Source organism: Marmota monax, unplaced genomic scaffold (assembly GCF_021218885.2).
Source record: "Marmota monax isolate L192 unplaced genomic scaffold, Marmota_monax_Labrador192_F-V1.1 WCK01_AAM20220418_F8-fsc00017, whole genome shotgun sequence".
NCBI classification, from domain to species: Eukaryota; Metazoa; Chordata; class Mammalia; order Rodentia; family Sciuridae; genus Marmota; species Marmota monax.
In genome coordinates, this window is record NW_026695241.1 from 2,305,242 (window position 1) to 2,332,194 (window position 26,953).

The 26,953-nt window shown below is 41.1% G+C and overlaps 1 protein-coding gene across 6 annotated transcripts in view; it reads left to right on the top strand.

The window, feature by feature from the left end:
* The first annotated feature begins 17,379 nt into the window (after window positions 1-17,379).
* The window catches only part of Dicer1 (dicer 1, ribonuclease III), a 71,307-nt gene continuing 61,733 nt past the window's right edge, over window positions 17,380-26,953 (top strand). For 2 of the 6 annotated variants that reach the window (XM_058577858.1, XM_058577857.1), the window contains exon 1: window positions 17,380-17,566. The gene's annotated coding sequence lies outside the window, so the exon portion shown is untranslated. The remainder of the gene's footprint in view (window positions 17,567-26,953) is intronic. The other 4 variants (XM_046440538.2, XM_046440542.2, XR_006850994.2 and 1 more) reach the window with 2 other exon arrangements.

Below are 26,953 nucleotides of genomic sequence, written 5' to 3' on the forward strand. Positions count from 1 at the left end.
TCCTGCCTGTGATCTTAGGCTCTAGTGTCACCAGGTGTTACTATTGGGGGCAATGGTAAATGGAACTCAGGGTCTCTCTGATTAGTTCCCACAACTACATGAAATCTACAATTATCTTAATACAAAAAAAAGTTTAAATGTGAAAGACACTACTAAGAGAATGAAAAGCCACAGTCAAGGAGAAAACTTTTAAGAAATATATGAAATAGAACTTGTATCCAATACATAAAAAAAAAAACCTTCAAACTCAATGGAAAACATGAACACAATTGAAAAGTAAGGTAAAGATCTGAATAGACATGCAACAGAGATATACAACTGTCAAATAAGCATATCAAAAGATGTTCAACATGGTATTTTGTTAAAGAGTTACAAAATCAAAACAACAATGAGATATCACCTGGTAAAGTAGCTAAAATCCAAAATGTTGACACCAAATGTCAGGAAGGACATGCGGCAAGAGGGATTGCCACTCACTGTTGGTGAAACGAAATAGGACAGTCACTTGGGAAGTCAGTTTGGCAATTTCTTACAAAACTAAACATACTCTTTCCGTAGGATGTAGCATTTACCAAAATGAGTTGAAAATCTGTATCTACACAAAACCTTATACATTCATTTTTATAGCTTAATGTCATTTCCCAACCCTGGAACCCACCTAGATGATGTCCTTAATGGGCAAACATATAAACTGTGGAACATTTGTGCAATGACATGTTATTCAACTACATAAAGAAATAAGCTACTGAATCATGAAAGTAAACTTCCATGAAGGAAACTTAAATGCTTGTCTTTCATTGAAAGAAGCCAGTCTGCAAAGGCTACACACTGCAGGATTCTAATCATGTGGTGTCTGGAAAAGGTAAATTTATGGAAGATAGTAAGAATAGGAAGATCAGTGATTGCAGAAGTTGACTGGGGAGGGATGAAAAGGCAGAGTACGGGGTTTTTAGGGCAATGAGTTTATGAGACTGTAATGGTAGGGACACATCATTATGCACTTGTCACAGGCCCTAGAACTACACCACATGATGAGTGAATCCTAATGCAAACCATGGACTTTGATTAATAATAATGTATCATTATTAGTGCATCAACTGTATCAAATGCATCACCCCTAATGCAAGATGTTAACAACAGAAGAAGCTATGATGGATGGTATATTAGAACTCTCTGGACTTTGTGCTTAATTTTTTGTTAACTTCAACATTGTCTAAAAATAAACTTTCTTTTCTTTCCCTTTTTTTTTTTTTTGATGGAGTCTTGCTGTGCTGCCAGACAGGCCTCCAATCCTGGCCTCAAGCGATCCCCCCATCTCTCAGTCTCCTGAGTACCTGGGACTACAGGCATGAGCCTTGTGCCCAGCTGAGTTTAATATTTTATAAAAAGAGAGAATCATGACTATGATAGGAAGTTGCTATAGAATTACATAAAAGGTAGAGAGCTGCTCCTTTGCCTAGAGAGAAAATATGTATAGCCAAGTCATGTCAGAGAAAAGCAAGTAGATAAAGAAAATGTTGTACATTTATACTAGATAAAGAAAATGTAGTACATTTATATTGTTTATATACACACACACACACATATATATATGCATGTGTATCTGTGTGTGTGTGTGTGTGTGTAAACACACACATACACAGTGGTGTACTACTTAGCCATAGAAGGAAATCCTGTCATTGGATGACTTGGGTGAACTGGGAGGACATTTTGCTAAGTGCAATAAGCCAGCGGACAGACACACACCACATATTCCCACTCCTGTGGCATCTAAAACAGTCAAACTCATCAAAACAGAGAGTAGATTCATGATTGCCAGGAGCTGGAGGAGAACCGAGTTGGGGGCAGGTTGGTCAAAAGTTACCAAATTCCAATTAGAAAATGTAGTAGTTTCAAGAGATCTATTACACAACCCAGTGACAATAATTAATAACAATATATTCTTGAAAAATGCTAAAAGAGATTTTAAGTGTTCTCATTATAAATGATAGCCTTATAAGATAATGCATATGTTAAAAACTGTATTTAACTAATCTACAATAAATATATTCTTTAAAACATCATATTATACTGAGGAGGCTGAGGAAGGAGGATTGCAAGTTCAAGGTCAGCCTCAGCAACTGAACAAGGCCGTCTCAAAAAAAAAAAAAAAGTTGGGGATATGGCTCAGTGGCTAATTGCCCAAGACAAACAAACAAATAAAATGTTATATATGATAAGTACATACAAATTTATCTGTCAATTGAAATAAAGTAAAAAATAATAAAAAACACACACCAATAAGAAAAAAAAAGAAAGAAGCCAATACAAGGGCAACAACAGTAGCTAAAGAAATGGAAGTTACAGGAACACTTTACACATCTTCCATCAACAAAATGTAAATTAGGGTGCTACTTCACGTGTGTCAAATTAGCACCCGCTGAAGAGCCTGGCACCTGGTGTTCAGCAAGCTGTGAGGAGGGCATGCAGCGAGAGGATCCCCTGCTGGTGGCAGTGCCTGTAATAAACACTCCTGCCTGTCACATGGTGAGCCAGAGCCACAGAGATGTTGGTGTCCTTTGTGCAGATAATTCTAGAAATTTATTCTAAAGAATGTTTCCCGAGGACCTAAAGCCCATTCTGAAATATTGCTCAGAAAAAACTGTCTGATCTCTCTAATAAACAGATGACATTTAAAAAAATGGGTGAGGCTGGGGAGACATTCCAGGCCAAAGGAGTGTTTTAAGACAGGATAATCAAATGCCGTACAGACTCTGTGTGCACCTGACATAAATAAATAGCTAAGACTTCTTTAGACATACGAACAAATTTTAATGTGGGCTGGATATTAGATTATGTTAATGAATTATTGTTAATTCGTGTGCGAAAATGGCAGATGGTTATGTTTAAAAAGTCATTCACTATCAGAGAGGTAATTTGAAGTATATATGGTAAAATGGCATGCTAAAAATAATGCAAAGTTAATTATTTTTTAAAAAATTAAAAAAGCAGATAAGAATATAGGCAGTGGGAGAGGTGTGTAAGATGTGAAATAGGACATGCAAACGTTGGTCACGGTTGAAGATTTTTGTCATGGGTGAAATTCATGATACATCTTTAACATACTTGCAACTTCATAATAAGGAGTTTTAAAAATGCCCTCTTACGACAGACTTCTAGTTGCTCCTCCCCATGTTATAGTTTAATTCTGCCCCAGTTGCCTGGTGGACTCCTTCCCAGCCTTCCTAGGTACAGCCACGTGACTAAGTTCTGACCAGTAAGAGTCTTGCTGTTGACAATTGTGGACGTGTTCCAATGGTCTTCACCACTTTCCCAGTCTATCCTACTAGGCTCAGAAATACGGAGAAAGGAACCAAGGACCCCGACCCTTCATTGCATGTTCTCAGGAAGTTCATTCCTTACCACATAAAAATTAGACTGAAAGATACGTCATCCCTCTGGTTTAGGACCAGTCTCTGTGATGACAGCGAGGGCTTACTTTCCAATGCCACCTATTGAGCCGCCCATGCACAAGGACTGTCACTGGCATGGTTTCAGTCTGCCAACCAGAGGAAATGCATGAACTCCATGGGCACCGCTGGGGACTTGGGGCGACAGCCTGATTAGGAATTTTCTTAGCCACTTACTCACTTGAGACGGATTATGAAAAATTGGTATTCAGCATGTACTATGTGCCAAGCACCTTCCTGTGTCTGGAAAGACAGATGAATAAGATACTGTGTGTCCCCTTTGTAAAACACTTTAGTCTTGTCATACAAAACTGAGGACAGAAACACGTGCTCCATTGGTGGAAAAACAGCAGCTCTGTCTAAGATCAAGCCCAGTGTGTGATTAGATGTAGGAATCTGAATCTCCACTGCCTGCTGTGGTCCAGTGAACAAACCAAAAGAGAATGGAGTAAGTTTTCTAATTTTTAAACTGCAAAAGCATTATAACAACAAAAATATTTTAGAGGAGAAGATTCTACATCATATATACACTATTTTCATTTTTCTGTGTACTCCAGTTCTTGCCTATGTTTATGTACGATTTTTTACAATACCTAACAAGAGAATAGGTAGATTACATTCTGAAGTGTTGATCTAACCCTCACCTCAGTGGCTCGTAAGCATTTTCTTGTATGTCTATCTAGCCTGCATAAATATTTGCATGGTTACATAATATCCCGTCATTCTAATCTCATATTTTTAGTCATTTAATATTTATTAATAAGGCTTTTAAATGTTTAATTTTAAGTGTCTCTGATAACAAATGCTACAATAAGCAATTTCAAAAATTTAACTTCTTTTCTTTTGGATTATTTCTTAACAAAGGCATCAAACGATATAAATCATCAGTTCAAAAGATGAATTATTTTTATGTTTCCTACCACATTGATTTCCAGAAGAACACGAATCATCCTTACTACAGTATAACAGTCTGAATAGAACTTCACCAGATTTGAGCACTATCACTAACATTTTTGGTTAATTTAGAATATATACTTTAGAAATAGGCTCATAGAAGAAAACCTCTTTTCTTATTTGTGAGTTGGCTGCTCTTGTGGGAATGTAAATGTCTTCTGTGCACTTCTGGGAGGTCACAAAGATTTCACTGGATCTCTAGTTTTTAATAATGTCTTCTTTTGCTTTTAATCAATGCAATTTTTAGTAAAACTTTTAAAAAATGTTTTCTAGTAATTTAAAGCTAGCAAGGATAAACACGGCAAGTGAATCCCATGGCTTTTACTGTGATTAAGCAGAAAGTATGAGCATCAGCGATTGCCAAGACGGTCAGGATTTCATGCTACATGAAGTACAGAGCAGATCACAGTGAAAGACACAGCTCCATCTACTGTAAAGACTTTGAATTGGATAGCTCCAGGTTTTGCCTCCATGGGGCTCCTCTCATAATGGCTTTGGGACTTCTCTGTGTGGCATCGTGCTCACAGTCCTTTACTGAGAGGGGAGGGATATAAACCTGACAAACTTGAGGCTGCTGCTGCCCTCAAGGAGCTCCTGGCAGAACAGCTGGAAGGCAGCAGCTAGTTTAGGCTGACATTTCACGCTCTGCAGACTTTGTGCTGCCTCACAAGGGCCAAGGGTGTAGGAGAAAGAGGGAGTTACTCTGCTCTACTTAAAGCCGGAAGCATCGAAATCAATGGAATTAATCTATGAGTTGGGCAAAGACCTAGGAGAGTGCTGAAGAGGTGACTGGAGAATTGGAAACCCAGGGTGAAGGGGAAGGAGATGCCAATGGTGTTTCTGCTTATGCTGACCAGCATTTCGAGGCAATGAAAGGGCACAGTCAGGGGCGAGGGCTTCTAGATGGACAAGGTCATTCATTTACAGTAACTATGTATAGTGACATAGGGTGACAGCATGTTCTGAGCAGGGAGAACCTTCAAGCAACTCTTCTCTAGGGGATGAACAGGACACTCAAGTAGAAAGCAGCCCCTGATGTAAGTGTTAGAATGAACTTATATGCAGCATGGCTTGGAAGTAACGAGGAAGAACTCTTCTTTCTTCAGTGAGTAAGGTTCAGAGCAATGGGGCATCAGGTGGCAGAATCGGGCAATGGCACCAAGAACAGTTGAGATAGACACTGAAGAATAATGGATTTCCAAGGACACAGAAAGAGAGGATGGGTGTTTCAGGTAAGAGGAAAAGTGTGGACGGCTGCCCCGAGGTGTGGAATTTCATCATGTGTTTAGGAAACAGTGCAGCTTGGTGTGGCTAAGGGTTGGTAAGGTGGCAGGACAAGAAGTTACTTAAGCGGGGACCAGCTTCTAAAAATCTTGAATTCTAAGGCAAAAAGTTTGCACACATCAGAGAGTCATTGAGAGGTTTTTTTGTTTTGTTCTGTTTTTCCAGTTCTAGGGATTGAACCCAGGTGCACCCTACCACTGAACTATTTCCCTACCCCATTTATAAATTTTACTTTGAGACAGTGTCTTGCTGTGTTGCTCAGGTGGGCCTCAAACTTGAATTCCTCCTGTTCCAGCCTCCCAAGAAGCTGGGAATGTATGGTGCACCAGCTCCTTTGGGAGCTTTGAAGTGGAGCAGAGACAAGAGAACAATCACCTCAAAGCAAAGTGGAGGGTGGGTCATGGCAGGATGAGGACGCAGATCAGAGAAGCTGGTCAGGAAGAGAATGCAAAGAGTTCCGAAGAGACGCAGAGGACCCGAAACAGGGGAGTGAAGGGGAAAGAGGAGGAAACAATCACACACGAAGTTCAAATTCACCTATGGAATACCAGCCTGGGCTGATAGCTGGACCCAGGCGGTACCTTTAACAGGCTGGGACAGTCAGGGGAAGGAATGATCAGGTGATTATGATCTACCTGTTGCCAATACAGGTATTACACATAGAATTACACATAGAAAGTGCTATATCTATGTTCTATATATTGTTATTATTATTTACCTCAAAAACTAGGTCATCTTTATACATAACTTTTTATACTTTTAGCAAAATGTAATTAGATTTCTTTAGAGTAAGCAAACTACCAGAGATCACTAGAAAACATGATTTATTGCCCATAATATCATTAACCTTTGAATGAAAGCCTGTATAATGCATGTCTATTCAACATTGCCTCTGAGAAGCAACTGTAAATTATTAGGATAATGACACCCAGTTTACCCCGTCTCCTAGCCTCCCAAGGGACTGTACACTTCTCAAAGTCAGACTCTTAACTGTATTCTCCATTGTATCCCCAATCTCCAGGGGAGTCTTATAAGGTGGCCATTGCTCCACAGGCATTTGTCAAAAGTAGATGATGGATGGATGGAAGGAATGGTAAAAAAGATTTAAATGCTTGGGGAAAAAGAAACTTTCTTTTAAACAAAATATAATGTTTTAGACTCAGAAAATTGTCAAATGATCCACCCAAGGGAAGTGCCCAACGACTCGCTGATAGACTCCCTGAGAATCAGAATCCTACACAGAGGCAGCTGAGGCTAAGCCACCAGATATGTTCTCCCTGGGAGCAGCTTTCTCAACCATAGCCTCATATGAGAGATCATGGTTGAAGGAAAGTTTGGCTGAATAGATGCCATGGGAAGTCTCGAAATGGATGTTTAGCTTAAAATGTTAAGTAAGGCTCAAGTATTCCAGACCAGGAAGCCATGGTGCCTGCGAACAATGAGGCTTCAGGGAATGTCTGTTTGGATGAAAACTGGCCCAGTACAGCAGGAGGAGTGGACTGTGGTCTAGGTTCACAGTGGTATTGTCCATCCTGAGTCCTTGGACTGGCCAGGAGCACTCTAAGCAGGAGAGAGAGGGCTTTCCCTACTGAAGTTCACGGAAGACCACCTGAATCAGAATTACCCAGGAACTGCATGCACCTGCAGAGTTGCAGGTCCTAGCCCAAGCCCTCAATCAGAATCTGAGAGTCATCCTGAGAATCTGTACTCTTAACATCTTCTGGGATCAAAAGAGATCTATATTTGAAACTCAGCTAACCCTCACACTGTCCATCTAAACTTGGACAAACTAAAACATTCCCCTGGATTTTACTTCCTCTGCACAGTGCAGATAGAAAAACTCCTTTTGCCCGGCGGGGCGGGGGGGGGGGTGTGTCATTCTGAGCGCTGGAATGAGGCATCCAAAGCCCAGAGCACTGGAAGGCAGCCCCAGCTCAGAGCTGGGGTGGGCAGGGGAGCAGGTGAAACCTTCTCCTCCAAGCTGCCTTTCTGAATCGCTAGTCCCTGTCCTCCCCGAGCAGGTCTCATCTTCCTCTCCACTTCTTGCCACCCCAGCTCCTATGCTGGAGTGGCAAGAGGGTTCCCTATGATGTACATTCACTCTGCTTATCCCAGCTCCCGGCTGAAAATGTTCCTTTCCCCACAACCACTGGGAATCACAGCTGCATCTACAGTTCTTCCTTAGGTGATCTTGCTCAGCCTCCCAACTAGCTCCCTTCAAACCCACCCTGGGATCCCGTCCTGGTGCCTTTCAGTTCCTTAATTATTTTTTTGTCATGGTAAAATACATGTAATTTTTAATTGTTTTCACCATGTTTTTGTGTCCAAGTCGGTGACAGTAAGTAAATTTGCAATGTTGGGCAACCACCATCACTAACCATCTTCAGAACTTTATCTTCATCCCAAATTGAGACTGGACTGCATTAAACCTTCACTCTACATTTCTCCCTGTTCAAATCCTGCGATGCCACCATTCTTCTATCTACACATTTATGCATTCAAGGCACCTTATATAAGTGGAATCACTTAACATTTGTCCTTTTATATCTGCTCATTTCCCTCAGACTAATGTTTTCAAGGTTTGTTGGTGTTAATAAGTATCAGAATGTCACTCCTTGATGGTTGAATAATAGTCTGTTGTGTGAACAGACCACATTTTGTTGATCCATTCTTATGTCCAGGGTGTCTGGGTTATTCTCACCCTCTGGCTGTTTGAATAATGCTGCCATTAACATGGGTCACACAGACAGTTCCTCTCTTCAGATACTTTGGGTCTGCATCTAGCTCTGACCTCTGCCTTTCTGCTTCTTGGCTTCATTTGCTTCTGAAATGTACCCTCTCGTATTTACAGTACATATCTGCCTGCAGCTTCTAGAATGACATACTTATAGCATCCCAACAGTGAGGCATAGGGATTAGTTTTCACTAACTCTTGGCAAAAAAAAAAAAAAAAAAAAAAAATCCTGGAGGATTTTGATTGGCTGGGGTCTTGGATCCAGTTGGTGACTCATGATTGCTTCAGCCTCCATAAGTCTAACTCCGAGGTTAGGGTAGGGTCCATGACCAGAAGTCCCACAGGATGCATTGCTGGAGGTAGGGTCACAGGGAAGAGACTTACTACTTATAGATGAAACCACATTTGTTCAGTATACTAAAACATGTGCCCAGCCATGTTTTAGTGTGGAAGTCACTGCATCATGTAACTTGCCTTGAAATTACACGAAAGCAGGTAACCTAGATGAATTTAATGAGTGGAATGTGTTTAAATTACATGGGATCATATAAAGACTTAGGTTTTGCCCTCTTCTTCCCTCTCTTTCTTTCTGCTATATGCTGGACTTTGGAGCTACAGAGATGAGGAAAACAAGCACCATCTGTATACTTGGGGTACTGTGCTTAGTGGGAAAGTGGGGTGGGGGAGGTCAGGGAGAAGAGTGATCCCTGGGGTGTCCGGCTATGATCAGGGTGATGTTTCCGTGGGAAAACCAGATGGGGAGCATCAACTGTGTTGGAGAGGAGCCAGAGAAAACAGCAGGATGAGGGGCTTTCAAGCCACATTTTGAAGGACCAGTACCTCTGTAGAGCACAGAGGGCTTCCCAGCAAAAAAGTGGAATAACCACGCTAACTACCCAAGTCAAAACACAGTGACCCCGCAATGTCCTGTCTCTGGAAAGGATAGCGTTTCCATAGAAGTCATAGGAGAAATTATCCAAGTATTATTTTAGTACCATGCTAGATATTATAAGACATTCAAAAGGTTCATTTAGTGGCCGGTAGTGTCTTAATGCTTTTTACAAAATAAGAAGCATGACACGTTAAATCAGTGGGCACCAGTAGATTGTGATAGCATTTTTAAATGGGATGGGTGTAGAATAAAAAAAAAAAAAGAAGTCAAAGGAGGTCAGTGTTGCCAGAGAGCGAGGGACTATGGAAGCAGGACAAGCCCAGCTAAGGAGGACATTGAATTTCACACTAGAAATCTTGGCTGGGCACAGTTGAAGATTCTGGGCAGTGGAGTTACTTAATCAGACTTGTGAGTTAGAAAACTCAGGCTAGAAGCAATGTGAGATTTGAAGTGGAAAGTAGGGATCCTGGATGTGGAAAGGAGTGGGTCTTGAGCTCATGGGGACTTCAGGGAGTTCGGACATGACAGTCTTTTCACTGTGAATTGTGAAGAAGAAGGAAGGTTATAACAGGGCAGTGCGGAAGCTTGCAGTTGGGGATGCTATTCTGGGGTCAGTTATGTGTTTCTGAAAAACCAGATGAGAGAAGGATCATGCAGGGGTAAGGGTTGAATTGTGTCCCCACGAAACACCTATGCTGAAATCCCAACCCTCAGCACCTCAGAACGTGACTGTGCTTGAAATCAGGGCCTTTATTGGGGTGATAAGTGAGGATGTGAGAGTAGGTCCTACCCAAGGTGCCTGGTGTCCTTGTAAGTTAGGGCACATAGAGATGTCAGGAATGTGCAAGCACAGAGAAAAGGGCATTTAGGACACAGGGACAAAGTGGCCTTCTGAAAGCCAGGGAGAGAGGCATCAGAAGGAACCAACCCTGATAACCCTTGATGTTGAACTTCTAGCCTTTAGAACAGGGAGAAAATACATCTTGACAGTCCATCTGGCCTGATACTTTTGTTGTGGCAGCCTGGGAAGACTAAGCCAGTGTGTCAAAGTCCTCCAAGACACTGGATGGACATGGAACTAGCCCGACATTTGCTTTCCTCTGATTGTCCTGGTTCATATCGCATGGAGCGGGGGTGGGCACCAGAAAACCATAGGGGAAAAGTCAGGAGGGTGAGAACTGAAGACAGAAGCCATGAGAAGTTCCACAGGTCCAGGCAAACGGGTTGGTAGTGAAGAGTGAAGCAATAAATGATAGAACTACATAAAAGCAATTTTAAAACCTATCCTTGTGTCTAGTTGCATTAAAAAATCGCAAACTTGGTTTTGTAATTCCAAGCTTTTTCAGAAATTGGCTTATCAGAAGTAGTAATGCTGCCTGCCTGCTGTTGATTCAGTGACAATCCAATCTAAATTAAAAGGTCACTACCATTTTTTTTTTTCTGATGAAAAAGAACTGATGCCAAGGGTGGGGAAATTTTCTGAAGGGGGCAGTTGATCAAATACTGTGACACCGATTACCCTGTGCTATGGTCTTCTGTTGTTTCATTTTCCTCTGGGGAAAATACACTCTGTAAGAGAGCTCCTCAGGGAACTGGAAAAGCAGCAAGTAATTTTAGACAACTTCCTGGTAAAATACTACATGGTCTGAGGGTAGGTTCTATAAATCTAAATGAAACAAGCCTTAGGGAATTGGTATGGAAGTGAGGGCAGAGGTCATAGGCAGGAGAAGCCTGATTTGCCTGAAAAAGAAGATATCAAGAAATAATGATTTAATTTTTACTCTGGTGTGAAGAGCTGAAGAGAGGCATGATCTATTCATGCTCTGGGGCAGTGGAAAAGGTGTTGATTGTGCCTGACTGGTGTATATATTTTTCTAATGAAAATGCAATTTGAATAGAGCTTAGGGTGGCCATGAAAATGTGACTCTCCACTGGAGAGTCATAGATTTTGTCTTAAAATCAAGTTTATTAGCATGTGCCAGGCCCTGGGTTCAATTCTTAGTACATGCACACATGTGCGTATATACACACAAAAGTTGAGGTCTAATTTAAATTCAATAAATTCAAGTGTATACGTCAAAGAGCCTACAAATGTTTAGTGTCCCCACTCTTACAATCAGGACTAAGGGCATTTCCATTACCCAAAAAAGATCTCTATGGCCTCTTATACTCATCTCTCTCCCCGTCTCCTTTAGCACCTAATGTCTACTGCTCTTCTTCCCCTACAGTTCTGCCTTTTTCAGAATGGCATAGAAATGAAATCCTACAATATGTAGCCTTTTGTGTCTTTAAGTCAGGTAGTTGCAGCCTTCAACTTGCAACTTAAAAATTTCTACATGCACACACCTGCACACCCAGCTCATTGGGATTTTGATTGCAATTGCTCAGAATCTATATATCAATTTTGGGAGAACTGGCATTTCTGCAATACTGTCTTTACTCCATGAACATAGTATACCTCTCTATTTATGTAGTTTTTACCTTCTCTTATCAATGTTTTATGGTTTTCAGTGTAAAACTCTTGCATATATTTATTTTGACTTTTCCCCAAGTGTTTTATATTTTTTGATGTTGTAGGGAAAAATCAAATTGATTTCCTCTTTCACAGCACAACAAAACAGGTTTTTGTGACTTCAGAAATGTGTGCATATTTCTCTCCACCAACAAGCAAACAATACTGCAGTGGACACAGTGGGGTAATGCTGTAATCTGCTTCAGTTCAGGCACTGTCTACATGGTGAAAGCATCTGATCCTAAAGGACGGGAGGGGGGGTACATTCCGATAATAACCCCCCACTTCAGATGCTAATTATAAGCTCCACGTTGTTTTACCTGTGCATCTGACCAACCAACTATAAATCATGACTCCCACAACCCTCTTTTGTTTAAATGCTAAAGAAGCTCACAGAACTCAGGGAAATACATTTATTGGTTTATTACAAAGGATGTTACAAAGGATACAGGTGAAGAAATTCATAGGTGACTTATGGGAGGAAGGACATGGAGCTTCTACGCCCTTTCAAGTTGTGCCCCCCAACCCCCCAGGATCTCCATGTGCTCAGTTATCCAAAAGCTCTTCAAAGTCTGGTCTTTTGACTTTTCAAGGAGGCTTCATTACATAGGCATAATTGATAAAATCATTGGTCATTGGTGATCAACTTAAGTTTTAGTCCCTCTCTTCTCCATGGAGACTGGCAGGTAGGGCTGAAAGTCCCAATCCTCTAAACCTGCTTTGGTTTTTCTGGTGACCAGTGTCTGTGCTACAAGCTAGGGTATGCCAGCCACCTGTCAACTCAATGGCACATAAAAGACACTATTTTGATGATTCCAAGGATTTTAGGAGGTATATGCCAGGAAATGGAAATGAAAACCAAATATATATTTCACATATCACAGATGCCATTGTAAATGATTTTAAAATTTTAATTTTTTATTATTTATTGCTAGAATATAGAAATGTATATGATTTTTGAATGCTGATCTTGCACACAGTGATCTTGGTAAATCTGTATATTAGTTTTATCAGCTCTTTTATAGAAAATTGAGTCTTTTCTACAGGTTGGCTTCTAATTTTCATGTTTTATTTGAAAATAATTCCAAACACAGAAGTGGCAAGAAAGTGTAAAGAACTCCCCCATGCCCATCACCTAGAAAGCCCATTCATTTTTGCTATCTATATCATACTACTATTTAGGGCAGAAAGACCTGAGCCAGGAGTAACACATTTCTCTTGGTTGTTATGAATCTTCAGTCTTTCATTCAGTTTAGATCTTAAAACACTGGCAATTATAGTCCTTAAAAAAAACTCAAACAACTATTCTGCAATTTGGGTCTTTCTTGCATTTCCATGTGGTAATATCCAGAATATTCATTTTTGGCAGAAATACTACAGACGTGATGATGCTCATGATGATTTGTTCCATCACTGGTGACATTAATGACAGTAGACATATCAGGAAGATCCTGGAGGCCCATATCCTTCCATCTTTGGTAGCAGAACTGAGTCTGGCTGAAACTGGACCAATTGGACCAATCAGGTCTGTGGAGGGACAAGACCTTGTTGGTGGGCAAGGCTCTTCCCAGGGCTCTCTGTGGGCAGATCTTGGCCCTTAGTATGCCTAGTTTCTAGAACTACTATGGTACATATGATTTCCCTTGACACATTTCTTGTTACTTAGAGAAACTAGGAATTCCTTAAACCTTACTTAGGTTAACATATAATTATGTAACACAATATGGTAGGAGTAGGGCTCACATTCTCTCCTGGGTTGTGACTGTCTGTTGCATCTGGCTGCTGGCTGAGGCAAACCCTATTTCTGCTGGAACTGTGGCCATGATGCACACACATCTATACTCAGCCTATGCTGGGTAATGAAAGTTCAGGGGACAGTATGCATTGCATCACTTTCCGTAAGTTTCTCCCAACAAACCCCATGTAATAGGTGGATTATTACCAACATGTCACTTAAAAATTTCTGAGTTGATAAGCTGGAGGATTTGACACTAATGGGGTATGGCTACTTCTCTCACATGCCAGTTAACTACTTGAATAAGGTAGGTATCTATCAGATTTCTTTTTTGTAAAGTTCTCATTTGTTAAATAAGAATTTCATGGGAGATGCTTTGAACCTATGTAAATTATCTCATTCCTTGTCCAACTTTTACCCACTAGATTTGGCAAACACTGATATTTCTTGTCTGACGATTGCAAAATTGTGATTTTATAATTCCATTATTCTAAATTTATTAATGCGTTCTATCTTAAGGAAAAGCTTCTCATTTATTTATTTAAAAAATATCAGTGTGGACTCATGGATTTCTAAGGGAAAAAAAATTAGCCCACAGGAAATGCATGCCACGAGGCATTGTACTGTTGATTAATGTGGTCTGAAGTATCAGCTATAAGATTTCTAATGATCCAAACAAAGTGTGAAACACTACCCCTTACAAGATTTTGTATTTTATATCTCCAGATTTAGAAAAAAACAGCAACTGGAGCATGAAAAGATAGGGCACTATAACAGATACCAAGTCCAGAAGTGAACTATTCAACAAATCAACAATTAATGGGCAATTGTGTAGGCATTTGGAAAAAAATTAATTTTGAACCATTCATCATCTCATATACCGAATCAATCCCAAATGGATCAATGTTTAATTACAACAGTCTGAAAATTTACATGTCCATTAAAACAGAATTCTTAAATTATGGCATATCTCTGCAATAAAATATTATGGGGGGGCCTGGAGAAAACAGATAGGAGCTCTGTATATATTACTACAGACACATCTTCTGGATATATTAATAAAAAAAGCAAATGTAGTCAATGTACATGGCATACTGGCATTTTTATAAATGAGGAACACAAAGAATAAATAATTATCCTTGTATGAATAAAATTTCTGAAGAATGAGCAAGATATAATATTGTCTTTTGGGGGCATGAGAACAAGTGAAGTGGAGAGACTTTTTTTCACTGTGTATTTTTCATTGGTACTGATTGTAATTCTGGAAAGATACAATACCAAGTGCTATAATCTCTGAAGATTACAATCCCTAAACTTCCCAAATTCACAATGCCTAGAGATTAAAAATTTTGAATGTTGAAATCCAGAACACTTAAGACCCACTGAAGAAAAGAAAAAAAAAAAGGCTTTGGAAGAGGTTAGAAAGATGAATTCTGGGGAAGAGATTGATGCATCTTGATTGTATGCAGGAAAGTTGTATCAAGTTGGGTGGAATGAAAACCTAGAACCTAGTAAAGCATTACTCTGGATGCACAGAGGAGGGTGTTTCCAGAGGAGATGAGTGTTTGAGTGGAAGGGAAGATCCTTTCCCTATAGCTGCATTTGTGAAAATCAAGTTTCTTATTTGGCTCTTAGGGCAACTGCACATGTGGAGATGACCCACTGTGGTTTTTGACTGGTCTTATCACAAAATTTAGGTTATCTATCACTAAAGTTGAGATGTCTTCAGTTTTAATAAGCTGGGTGCACACATTTCCAACTACAGCAATATGCATTTGTATATTTCCCTTTTTGGTCCATTTGTGAACATAGTTCATATGCTCATAACTGCTTTTGCAGTGACTGTTATTAATCCTGAGAGTTGATGCTTACAAAAATGTTACTGTTGCCTATTTTACTGTGTAAAAATAAGGCTGTATCAAATAAAGCCTGTTTAAAAGTATAAATGTCTTAAAAAATTTTTCAAAATTTTTTCCAGAATGATATTTTTGGGATTTTTCCAACATCTGGGATTATGGCATTTGAGAATTGGGTCTTTCAGTATTATGGCCCAAATCCATCTTTTTTTTAGATGCTTTTTTTTTTTAAATGTAAGATGATCTGAGTAATTTTTTGTTGTTGTTGTTTAGATAGATACAATATCTTTATTTATTTATTTTTTTTGTGTGGTACTGAGGATAGAGCCCAGCGCCTCAGAGGTGTAAGGCGGGTGCTCTACCACTGAGCTACAGCCCCAGCCCTTTTTTGATAAATGAACTATATGTATGCACAACAATGAAAATCTTGCTAATGGAAAAGATAGATTATAAAAGGACACAGGAAGGAGGACAGTTTACCTGCCCATGAGTTTCCACTGCCAGTGTACACCTACACTGAGAGGCCATTCTGCTCAAAAAAGATTATGTCTAAACACCCTTTACATATTTACTGGGGAAATCTATTCCCAAAGTGCTTGGCATATAAGAAATATCATTTTTTTAATATGCAGATCTGTCAAAAGCATTCCCATTACTTCTTAATTTTGCCCATGATGATTCCATGTTCAGTGAACCTTCAAGCCAATTTATGATAAATACATGATCAAAATTTCAGCACAGTAGAGATCAAGCCCATCAGCTCCAAAGCCCACTTATTAGCTGGGGCATGTTGGAAGTTATTCTGTTTCTTAACGTGTTTAAATGGGGAGCAATTCCAGCACCCACCAAGGTCCAGGCGTGTAAACCCAGACCAATCTCTCCAATAACAACGTAATTCCAGCAGGTAATACCAAAATTTTGAATAGTACTCACATCAGAATATTAAAACAAATAAAACTAGATTTATCCCAATATATCAAAAATAGTACCGTTCCAATGTGTCACAACACAAAATTATTAGATGTTTTATTTACACTCCTTTCCGGTAAAGAACACAGACCTTCACGCTGTCTGAAGGGCTCAGCGGCTACACGGGGCACGGAGGGGCGCAGGGCCCTGACCTGTGCGGCCCCCGCCAGGTGCCGCCGGTGCCACCAAGTGCGTGAGCAAGCCCACCTGCTGCTACCATACCTCACCTGGGCCCAGCCGTCTACCGGGGTCTTCGGGAAGAGAGGCCTACACTTCGGGATACACTAAGCCGGTTTTGTTTCAGCCACTTCCCGCAGGTCCACCGATCCTTAACCCACCAGTGTGCCGCGGGTCCAACCCCTGCAAACGGGCGGTGTGCGTAACTGGGGCCACCGCCTACTTCTCTCGATCCGGCTACCCCGGTTCTGGGAGAGTGACTTTCCCAGGGCGGAGGCCCCCGCACCAGTAACGCGGGGGGCGGGCGACTGGGAAGGTCCTTGGGAACCCGGAGGGGCAGCCTGGGCGCCGAGCTCGGCGGAGAACAATTACGACCGCGGGGAAGGGCCGCGCCGAAGGGCGGTGGGCGCCAGACGGTGCCGACGTGGAGACTGGCGAGTCCACCGGGCCAAGCCGGCATCCGGCCGCGGGAGAGCAGCCAGGACGCCGGGCCGCGGTCTGCGCGACGCCGCTCGAGTCCCAGCGCTGAGCCGCCAAGACCGCCTCGGCCTCCCGGCCCGCGCCCGCTGTGTCCCAGCTCCTGAGTGGCTGGGAGGCCGGGATTAACCTTTCACCGCCGCGCTCTGCCCAATCACAGGCTCGCTCTCATGCCGCCGCGGGGCGAGCGGAGCGTGGGGGCGCGGAGCGGCGGCGCGGCGCGGGTGGGATTCTGCAAGCGGCTGTGCGCCGTTGCCGCGGGCCGTGCGCGGGCTGCGGGCGAGCCGGGCGCTGCGCAGTCTCCGCAGGCGCCGGCGGGAGGGGTCGAGGCGCGGCGCGGCGCGGCGCAAGCTGCTCCAGGACCAGGTGAATGGAGTAACCTGACAGCGGCGACGAGGCGACGGCGAGCGGCAGGAAATGGCGGCGGCGGCGGCGGCGCCGGGCGGCACCGGGAGGCCTGGGCTGTGACGCGCGCGCCGGAGCGGGGTCCGATGGTTCTGGAAGGCCCGCGGCGCCCCGTGCTGCAGGTGAGGCGGGCTCCCGCGGGGCCGCTTTGTGTCCGGGGCGGGGGCGGCTCCGCCCGGCCGCGTCCCGCCTCCGCGCGAGGCCCGCGTGGGCGCCCAGGGCCTGGGCCGCGCCGGCAGATGGCGGCCTGCTGGCTGCAGCCTCCCCGCTCCCGGCCGGCCCTGCCCGCGCGCGCCCACCCTGTCCCTGCTGCCGCGTCAGCCGCGGGGTGCGGCCGCCCGCGCCGCCCGCGCGCCCCCGCCCCGGGCTTTTGACAGGTCGCGTCCCGCACCCCGAGGCGGCGAGCTGGCCCGAGGGGTCCACGCGGGCGCGGCGGCCGGGCCTGCTGGGACCGCGGCCGGCCCGGGGGACGCCTTCGGAGGGCGGGCGGGGGGGGGGGGGCAAGGCCGGGGCGTGGTGCCGTCGGGAGGGCGCGAGCCTGTTCTCCAGAGGAGGGCCGTGTGTGTTTACTGCCCAGGGACCTGGTCTGGCCCCAGGGGGTTGGTGGCCGAGGCCATCTTTTGCCCCTCCCCTTGGATGTGTTTTGTGCCAGGATGCCTGGATCTGCGAAGGAGCTTCAGGGTTTTCAATTTCGGGGGAAATCTGTGTGTTTCAGGTTAGCTGTCAGGGTTATGTGGGTTGTCTAGGAAAGCCGAGCTGCCCAGGTGGCCCTGCTGCAGGTCAGAGGCAGTCCCCTGAAGACTTGCGAAAACCCATGAGCTGGAGGCCTTGCTCTGCAATGGTCACCGATTGCTTTTGTGAGGAAAGTTGTGGTTGAAGGGATAAGTTCCCGGTGCACATGGTGCGTGTTAGGTCTGAAGATCACGTTTGAAGACGTCTGCTGAGCAGGAGGTATGACTTCGGAATCTGTGCTTCTCTCTCAGTTTTCTAAATCTTTACCATCCCGATTGTCAGTTATCTTGCCGGAGGTTGTTTTCAAGTGCAGCATACTCAGCAGTGCAGGCCTCAAATTAGGAGTTAATCAACTTGGGAAATGTGTTTTAAACATGTTCTTTAAGAAAAGTTTACCTAGCCGGGTGCGGTGGTGCACGCCTGTAATCCCAGGGGCTCAGGAGGCCGAGTCAGGAGGATCTCAAGTTCAAAGCCAGCCTCAGCAATAGAGAGGCGCTTCAGTGAGATCCTGTCTCTGAATAAAATGCAGAATAGGTCTGGGGATGTGGCTCAGTGGTTGAGTGCCCCTGAGTTCAATCCCTTCTACACCCCTCCTGCAAAAGAACATCCGGGTTAAAAATTTATTAGTATAAATATCAAATATCTATCGAGGCTAAGAGCTCAAATAATTTATGAAAACATGAATTCTGGATAAGCCCTTTAGCAAATCATAACTTGATATTAATATCTTTGGGAACTGGATTCTGGAATCATTAGTATATTTTGTAAAGCGTCTTTTTTGAAGCCACCTGTGGCATGTGTATGTTATATGTAATACATGCAATACACATACACATACACATATAATTATTTCAAAGCCTATTTTAGAACTTATTTTATAAATCGTGTACATAGATAAAAACACTAAAGATTGCTTTTTATTTATTATAAACATTGATAATGTGGCATAGCTGTGGCTTTGATTTACTCATGGCACACATGCTGATTTAAGAAAAGATGAATTACTCAATTTTCATTTCAGGATAAAGGCCTCTTCTTGCAGTTGGTATAATAAGGATATTCTTTACTGTCTATGCCACCATCTCATCATTAAAGTTTTGGTTCTGAGTATTATGCCTGTGGCTCTGTATGAGTTGTATAGCTAGGTTGCTTTGCTGTTGTTGAGCTTTTTTGGCTTAGTTTTAAGAGACATTTTGGTGTGACTCATGATTCTTACTTGATAGTGATTTTGTGATGTTATATAATCAGGAATACATGCAGTACTGATTTCTAGGGAAAATAACTTTCAGAGCATTGAGGTGTTTAATTCTTGCCACTGACCAACATGTAAGATGTTTGTTTCATTTGAGAAAACAGATATTTCATAGACATTCATTCACTTGTGACTTTAACATGCTAATTTGTGGCAGAGTTATGGGAAACATTTATTAAGTACCTCCTCATTATAGGCCAAGATGTGTCCAGTTCTTTGCATATATTCTCATTTAATTTTTGCTGTAATCCCAATACAAACTCAATATTATCCTTATTTTATAGGTAGGAAAACTAATGCTTAGTGATTGTTGTTGTGAGTTGTTAATCAAGCGGAGGCACAGCCAGGACTGAATCACTGTTTTTGATTTCAGAGATGTTTCACGTTTCCTTTGCAATATATTGTACCAGCTGGGTTTTAGGGGAGAAAATCTGCACACTAGGAAGTAAATCCTGTGGAGTGAATGAAGCTCTGTCTAACCTTGAATGTTCAGATGACCTCTGCTTGTCTGAATATTTCAGATTGTTTCTTTTTTCCTTTTAATGTGGTAAAATACACATCACATTTACAGTTGCAGCCTTTTTGAGTGGACAGTTCAGCTGCATTCAGTGCATTCACATTGTTTTGCAATTCTTTCCACCATTCATCTTCTCCATCTTAAATTCTGTAGCCATTTAAACACTAACCCCACATGCTGCCCTCCTCTACGCCACCTTTCAACTCTCCTTCTCTGAATCTGCCCACCCTAGGAACCTCATAGAAGTGGACTCCTGCGGTAGCTGTCCTTTGTGTCTGGCTGGTTTCACTTAGCATGGTGCCTTCAGGGTTCATTCCTCATGGTGACTGCCAGGCTCACCTCTCTTTTAGGACTGGATCGTGTTTCGTGGATGCACAGATGATCCCCAGCTTATGCTGGTTTCACTTATAGTTTTTCAGCTTTAAGGTGGTGTGAAAGCAACACATGTGCAGTAGAAACTGCAGTCTTCTCGGTGTTATTTCCTTAGTGTTCTACCTTCTTAGCCTATGGAGCTTGGACTTTGTAGAATTTATTTTCTGAGACTTTGATTTTTACTAAATCCTTTACATGTTAAAAGTTGATTTTCAGTTCTTAGCTAATTTTTTTCTAAGGAGACTCATGTATTAGAACATTTGTGGAGAGACAGCTATTTATTTAACAATTTATAATCTGTCTACTTTGAGAAAAAAATTTAATATGTTTTTACAATAATAGCTGTTGTAGAGAGTTATGAAAATATTGGTAAAGAGTCATGGGGATTAGTGTGGAGGGAGAGAATTAGGTGAAAGATAACTAAAGTTGTCTTTTTAATTTTAATTTGCCAAAGTGAAAGAGGAAATAGGACTAATTATAATTAGCATTGTTTAGAAAGAGAAAGTATACCAATTAGTCAGGAGAAGTGGGCCTTTCTCTCATATAATTGTTTGGCTATGGAAAAATGTTTCACATTTTATGGATGATAGAGAAAAATTTTTCACATGCCATTGTAAACTGGATAAAAGTCTCAGGCATGATGGAAAAGCCTGAATAAGACAGGTGTACATGAATCTCGTGATTTAACTCATTGGTCTTTCAGGTAGTGTCTCTTAAATGTCACTTGCCTTATTTATGCTTTTAATGGATGTCAAATAAAAATCTATTCAAGAATGAACTCTTTTCTGGACCATACAGGCAGTCAAGATTTTCCCAATAGTGATTTTCAGCTGGACTTTGGGAATGTGTATTGTCTAAAAAGTAGACCTGCTTATATGGTGGTGTTTACCCCATTAATAACTGAATACTGAGAGAGAAGCTTTGCTTTTGAGATGTAGCTAATGAAATTGAAGTTTTTAGTCATGTAAGAAAGCCTGTGTTAAAATAAATTCTGAGTCCAAAATGGCTTTCATATTTATCTAAAGTTGCCGATGAATTAACACTCAGCGATACCACTATAAATGATTCAAAAGATGCCTCAAAACCTTGTCTAAGGATGTCAATATGTCTGTTACTAGAAATAAGACAGGACAGGCTTCAGTTTGGCCTCATACTTTTAGTTTTTGACGCTCATATTGACATTAATGCTCTTGGCTGTTAAGGTTTGTAAAATAGTGAGCATTAAGTATCTAATTCATATTCATTGCCAGACAGTATCTGGCCTGTAAGAGGTGCCCAGTTTTGCTAAGTGACTAAATTAGTTTATAATATTTTTTCACATTTTTAGAAGCTGAAATAGTTTCATGGCCAGGCCTAGTGGCACGAACCTGTAATCCCAGCTACTTGGAAGGCTGAGGCAGGAGGATCCTGAGTTTGAGGGCAGCCTGGGCAATTTAGTGAGACCCTGTCTCAAAATAAAAAGGGCTGGGTGTGAGGTTCACAAGTACAATGTTTGCCTAGTGTGCTGGAGGACCTGGATTCAGTCCCTAGGACCACAAAAGCAGCCAACCAACTAACCAAGCCAGTCTTGTGGAGAGTAATACTGCTTCATGTTAAGGCTTTCAAAAAGATTATTACTGTTCTGAGTCTGGACAAAGAGTACTAGTGCTCCTTCCCCACTTGTGAGTTGCATGTGACTGCATGCATAGTAATGTTGTGGTATCAAGAATCATGGAAGAAAATTGGTATTTGGAGTTCTATTGGTATTCTAAACTTTTTCATTGTTGAAAGAGGCTAAATTCCTTTTTTTTTTTTTTTTAAGTGACAGCTCACTGTATGTAATAGAGATTTAAAAAAACACATTAAAAAATCTTGGGGATTAAAAAATAGGGTCATTAACCAGTTCAGAATTTTTTAAAATGAGGTCTAGAATTGTGGTTCAGTGGTGCTTGCCTGACATATTTGAGGCACTGGGTTCGATTCTCAGCACAATAAATAATTAAATAAATAAAAAAGACCCATCGACAACTAAAATATATGTATAAGTATAAATATAAGTATAAAAATTTTTAAAGATGCATTCTATACTTAAATAATGCAAGAAGGGTTTAGAGCAGTAATAGACTTATCTAATGTGTTAAAGATATTCTGAGATTTCAAGATTTCTGTCTTCCTTCCCTTGGGAGTGGCTGGAAGGGCAAGATTGCCATGAGCCTGTGACCTCCCCCTCCTTTTACATTTCTGCTGTATAGCAGTCACTCAAGGTAGCTGTAATCTTAGTGATCTTTTAGGCTTTTTCTGTTTTGCAAAATTAAAATGTTAAAAGGTATGCTTAACCACTGAGGCACATCCTCAGTCCTTCTAAAATATTTTATTTAGAGGGTCTCACTGAGCGCCTGGCTGTTGCTTGGGCTTTCTTTGAATATGTGATTCTCCTGTTTCAGCCTCCTGTGCCTCTGGGATTACAGGCATGTGTCACCATAATCCCTGTTCTTATAGTTTATGGCTGAGGAGCTTTGGGCAGATAGCAGCCTGAGTTGCAGCTTCCTCATCTGTAAAGTATCTACTTGTTCAGGTTCCTAAGCAAAAGCTCTCTGCCCAGTCCTGACATGTGACTTGCATTTGATACAATTTTGGTGAAGTGTTTTTTATTTAAATGTGTGCTTCAGAAAAAATTTTTCTCCATTCTTAATGTGATTGGATTATATCACAGCTCAAAATTATTAATGACGAAATGCATGTCTAGCTTTGTAATGGAAGATGAAAAGGAAAAGAGGTCTTGAGAAAAGTGTTTGCTCTGACAAGTTATCTCTGAGGCTTCTCCATACTGGTTTAGCTGTTCTAGTTGGAGCTCTATAATATTGATACCAAGTCTAATTATGCTTTAAATGTCTCTAATGTACCTGGAATAGCCCATTATTTATCTGTTACACATGAATAAATGTATCCATGAGACTATACCAGCTTACTAGCTTAGGCTTTATATATATATGTGTTTGTGTGTGTGTGTGTGTCATATATACTTGATGTAGACAGTAGTTCTTATGCTTTGGAGACTCCTGATTTGTTGGAGGACATGAAATTATCCCCAGAAAAATATGCCTATACATATTCATAGTTTTATGTAAAATTATGGGAGGTACAGTGCCCCCATCCAGGTGATTTGACTATGGCCACACATATACAAATAATAGGTTAATTTTGGGAACAGATAATTGAGGCAGATGTGATCCATAGAACTGAATGAACAGTGTAAAAAGAAATCTGTGTTTTGTTCTAGGTGGGCTCTACCTCTGACTCACTTTGTGGTTAAAAGCAAGTCAGCTTGGGCTTTCTAGACTCAGTTTTAGTTTTTTCACAAGTATAATGAGAAAATGTACTAAAATATTCCATAGTTAGCAATTTTCGAAATGCCTATATAATTCAGGGACATCTCCATTTCAGACTTGAGAATCTAGACTAAGCACCAGACATGGAGAGATTGTCTCTGCCAGGCATTAAGGTGCGTTGATAGCAATTGAAGGAATGGAATTGTCAGCTGTTCAGACAGAAAATGTGAGATGAAAACCCTTGGGAAGAACAGCTTGAAAGCTAGATAAAGCCTTGGATGGGATAGCAGATCCTCTCAGAGACATGTGTTTTCTTCTAAGTCCAGATTTGATTCAGCTTAGTAAATGTTTGCTAAGGAGGCAGAATCTGAAAGAAACTCTTTAAAACTTTCCATCTGATCATTATAGCAAAGAGCAAGGAAGCCTTGGAGAATCCTATCTGATGGGGACCTTGCACTTTAATTTTAAAAGCTTATTACATTTTGTATGTAACAGTACTGACATTACCCATTTTTTTTTCAGGATCATGCATATTGTATAGCTAGATGTTAAAAAGGGAGAGAAAAAAGCAAATGCTAAATATATGTACCTGTTACATATTATAAACTCAAATAATGTATTAATCTTAGACCAAACATATTGTACTTTCAGTCCAATGCAGAATTCTTTTGATAAAAATATGTGGACAAATAACAGAACAATGTAAATTGGCATTTTAATGCAGTATCTAAAAGAAAATTAACATTGAACTGGAGTTAAAAAAAGCTGAAATTTTTGAATTGTGCTAGTGTCTTAAGAGGAATAATTCTTCCTTGCCTATGTAATATATGGATTTTATTTTCCAGCCTTTCTTCAATAAAATATGTGAAGACATTGCCAAACAGTGCTTTCCTTTTGGGATCTGTTTATAAAAGAAAGTTTCCATTGACATATGACAGACTTCTGAGGGAGAATACTGTTTTTACAAAGGCTGTAGCTATCACTTAGTCTTTGTAAACCTTTAGTGTTTTTGTTGCTGAACATTAGAAGGATTCCAGAAATATTTTTTGTTGTTATGTGAGTCAAGATCATACTTTGGTCAAGAGTAGGGAGATATATAATTAAATCTTCTTTAGCATAGTTTGTTGTTAAAGTACGTCTCTCTTTCAGTGTATAATGTATTATAGATAAAATATGTAAAACTAAAAAATATAAAATATACACACTCATACATTCATGTATGCATTCTACATCTTGTCTAAGCCACAGACGCTCTGGCAAAGTTCTTCCTGTGTTATCCATGTCCTATGAGGATACACACTACTTGTAGTTGCTATAAGTCGGCCTATTCTATGGCACCATGCTGAACCTATGTTATGGTGATCATCTTTTAATAATCTCACTAGAGAGATGAATTGTTATGTATATTCAATCCAGGATTGTATCTTTTATTTAATTGTCAAGTCTCTGTGTTCTTTTAATCTGGAAGTTTCCCAACTTTTGACTTTTATGATGCTGACATTTTTAAAGAATGTGAGCCATTTGTTTTGTAAAATGAACTTCACATTTGGTTTTTATGTTTCCTCATGTTTAGATCCATGTTTGCACATGAGATTCATGTTGTCAGTTTGTCCTAATATTGGTAATCTTAACTTTGTTAGTTGGATTATATTAGTATCTGTGAGGTTTTCAGGTATTTCCACTATAATAAAAGTACTAGTTTTTATTGTAATTAGTAGGTAATCTGTGCAGAGATAATTTCAGACTAAGTAAATATTCTTTTGTATCTTCACCCAATGGTTTTGACATTCATTAATGATTCTTACCTTAGTTACTAATGTGATGATTAAAAATTACTATGCAATGGTGATTTTTCTTTCATTCCTGTTACATTTATTAGTTGAAATTTAATAGCGTTTTGCCTGAATTTTAAACCTAACAAAATACAGTTTCTAAAATGAAAAATTAAAGTTGAGAAATATTGTTTGAGCCTTAGGGTTTTCCCAGTTATACCTATTACTTTTAAGAACTAAATTGTTTTTGAAACATCTTCAAGATTAGAATCAGAGTACTTTGCATTAATGTGGAAGAGAATTTTGTAGTGTTTAGGAGTTACCTAGAAGTACTAGAGTGGGCATGGCTGGATGATGTCAAAGTTAATCATTGTATAAGTTGCTGTGTCGCTAGCTTTGACAGTTTCTAGCTAGTCCTTCTTTGGGCTTGGATGCCAAGGATAGAGACATTGACTTGTTAAAATAATTTGGGTTCTTGCCGCAGTCTGGCTGGGCACAAATCACCTAGCCACCACAAAGCACTTGTCAAACAGGAAGCTTTATTGCCCGAACTCTACCAGCACTCCGCGAATACTCCCCGGGAACTCTCCCAGCTCTCCACCGGGCTCTGTGCCCTCTCTCTCTCTCTCTCTCTCTCTCTCTCTCTCTCTCCAGAACTCAAAGGGAACTCCAAAGTGGCGGGCGCCTGAGGCAGCAGGAACCACCCTATTCCTGGAGCTGATTCCAGAGCCACCCTATTGCCGGACAGCAGGGGTCCATAAACAACTCAAAACACAGCCTGTCCCAATCCAGCATCATCCAGTCACAGCAATTATAACTTAATTATCATCACCTTAATGGCTTGCTGGTGTCACCTCTTAACCACTCCTTCTGGTGCCATCCCAACTGGCTGTGGCTCTCAGCAGGTTCTTTAAAGTTTTTTTTTTTTTTTTTTAAGTAACAGGTATTTAAATTGAATTTTTGTGTTTGAACTACAAAAAGATGTGTTAACTCAATAGATGTTAAGGTTAGAACAATAAAGCTTATTCTCAACTTAGAATTAATCAGTGACAATGTATTTGTGAATAGTTCCTCCCCTGCAGTCTAAACTATATTCTCATGATTAATTTACCAAAAGATGAAAATCAAACAATCCAAGAGTATATAATAGTATGAGTATAAGTGAAGTATGAGGTTATTGTACTTTACAGATATTTTAACAGTTTGGGGGGTGATGGCAATAATACTACTGCATGGAGCAGTAGGTGTAATGAAGCCCTGGTTTGGGTGATACAAATTGCCCACATGTGGAGTCAAGAGATGGAGGATTTTAGGGAAAGCCTGGGCATTGGGTACATGAACATGAGGCCAGGGAGCAGGGGTCATCTGTTGGTACTTACTTGTAATGGGGTGAGGTGGTGTTCACAGAAGCTGTGGTGTAGTGCTTGTTTTAATCAGCTTTTTCGCTGCTGTGACTAAGATTTGACCAGAACATTTTTAAAGGAGGAAAGGTTTATTTGAGGGCTCACGATTTCAGAGGTCTTAGTCCATAGAAGGCGGGCTCCATTCTTTGGGGC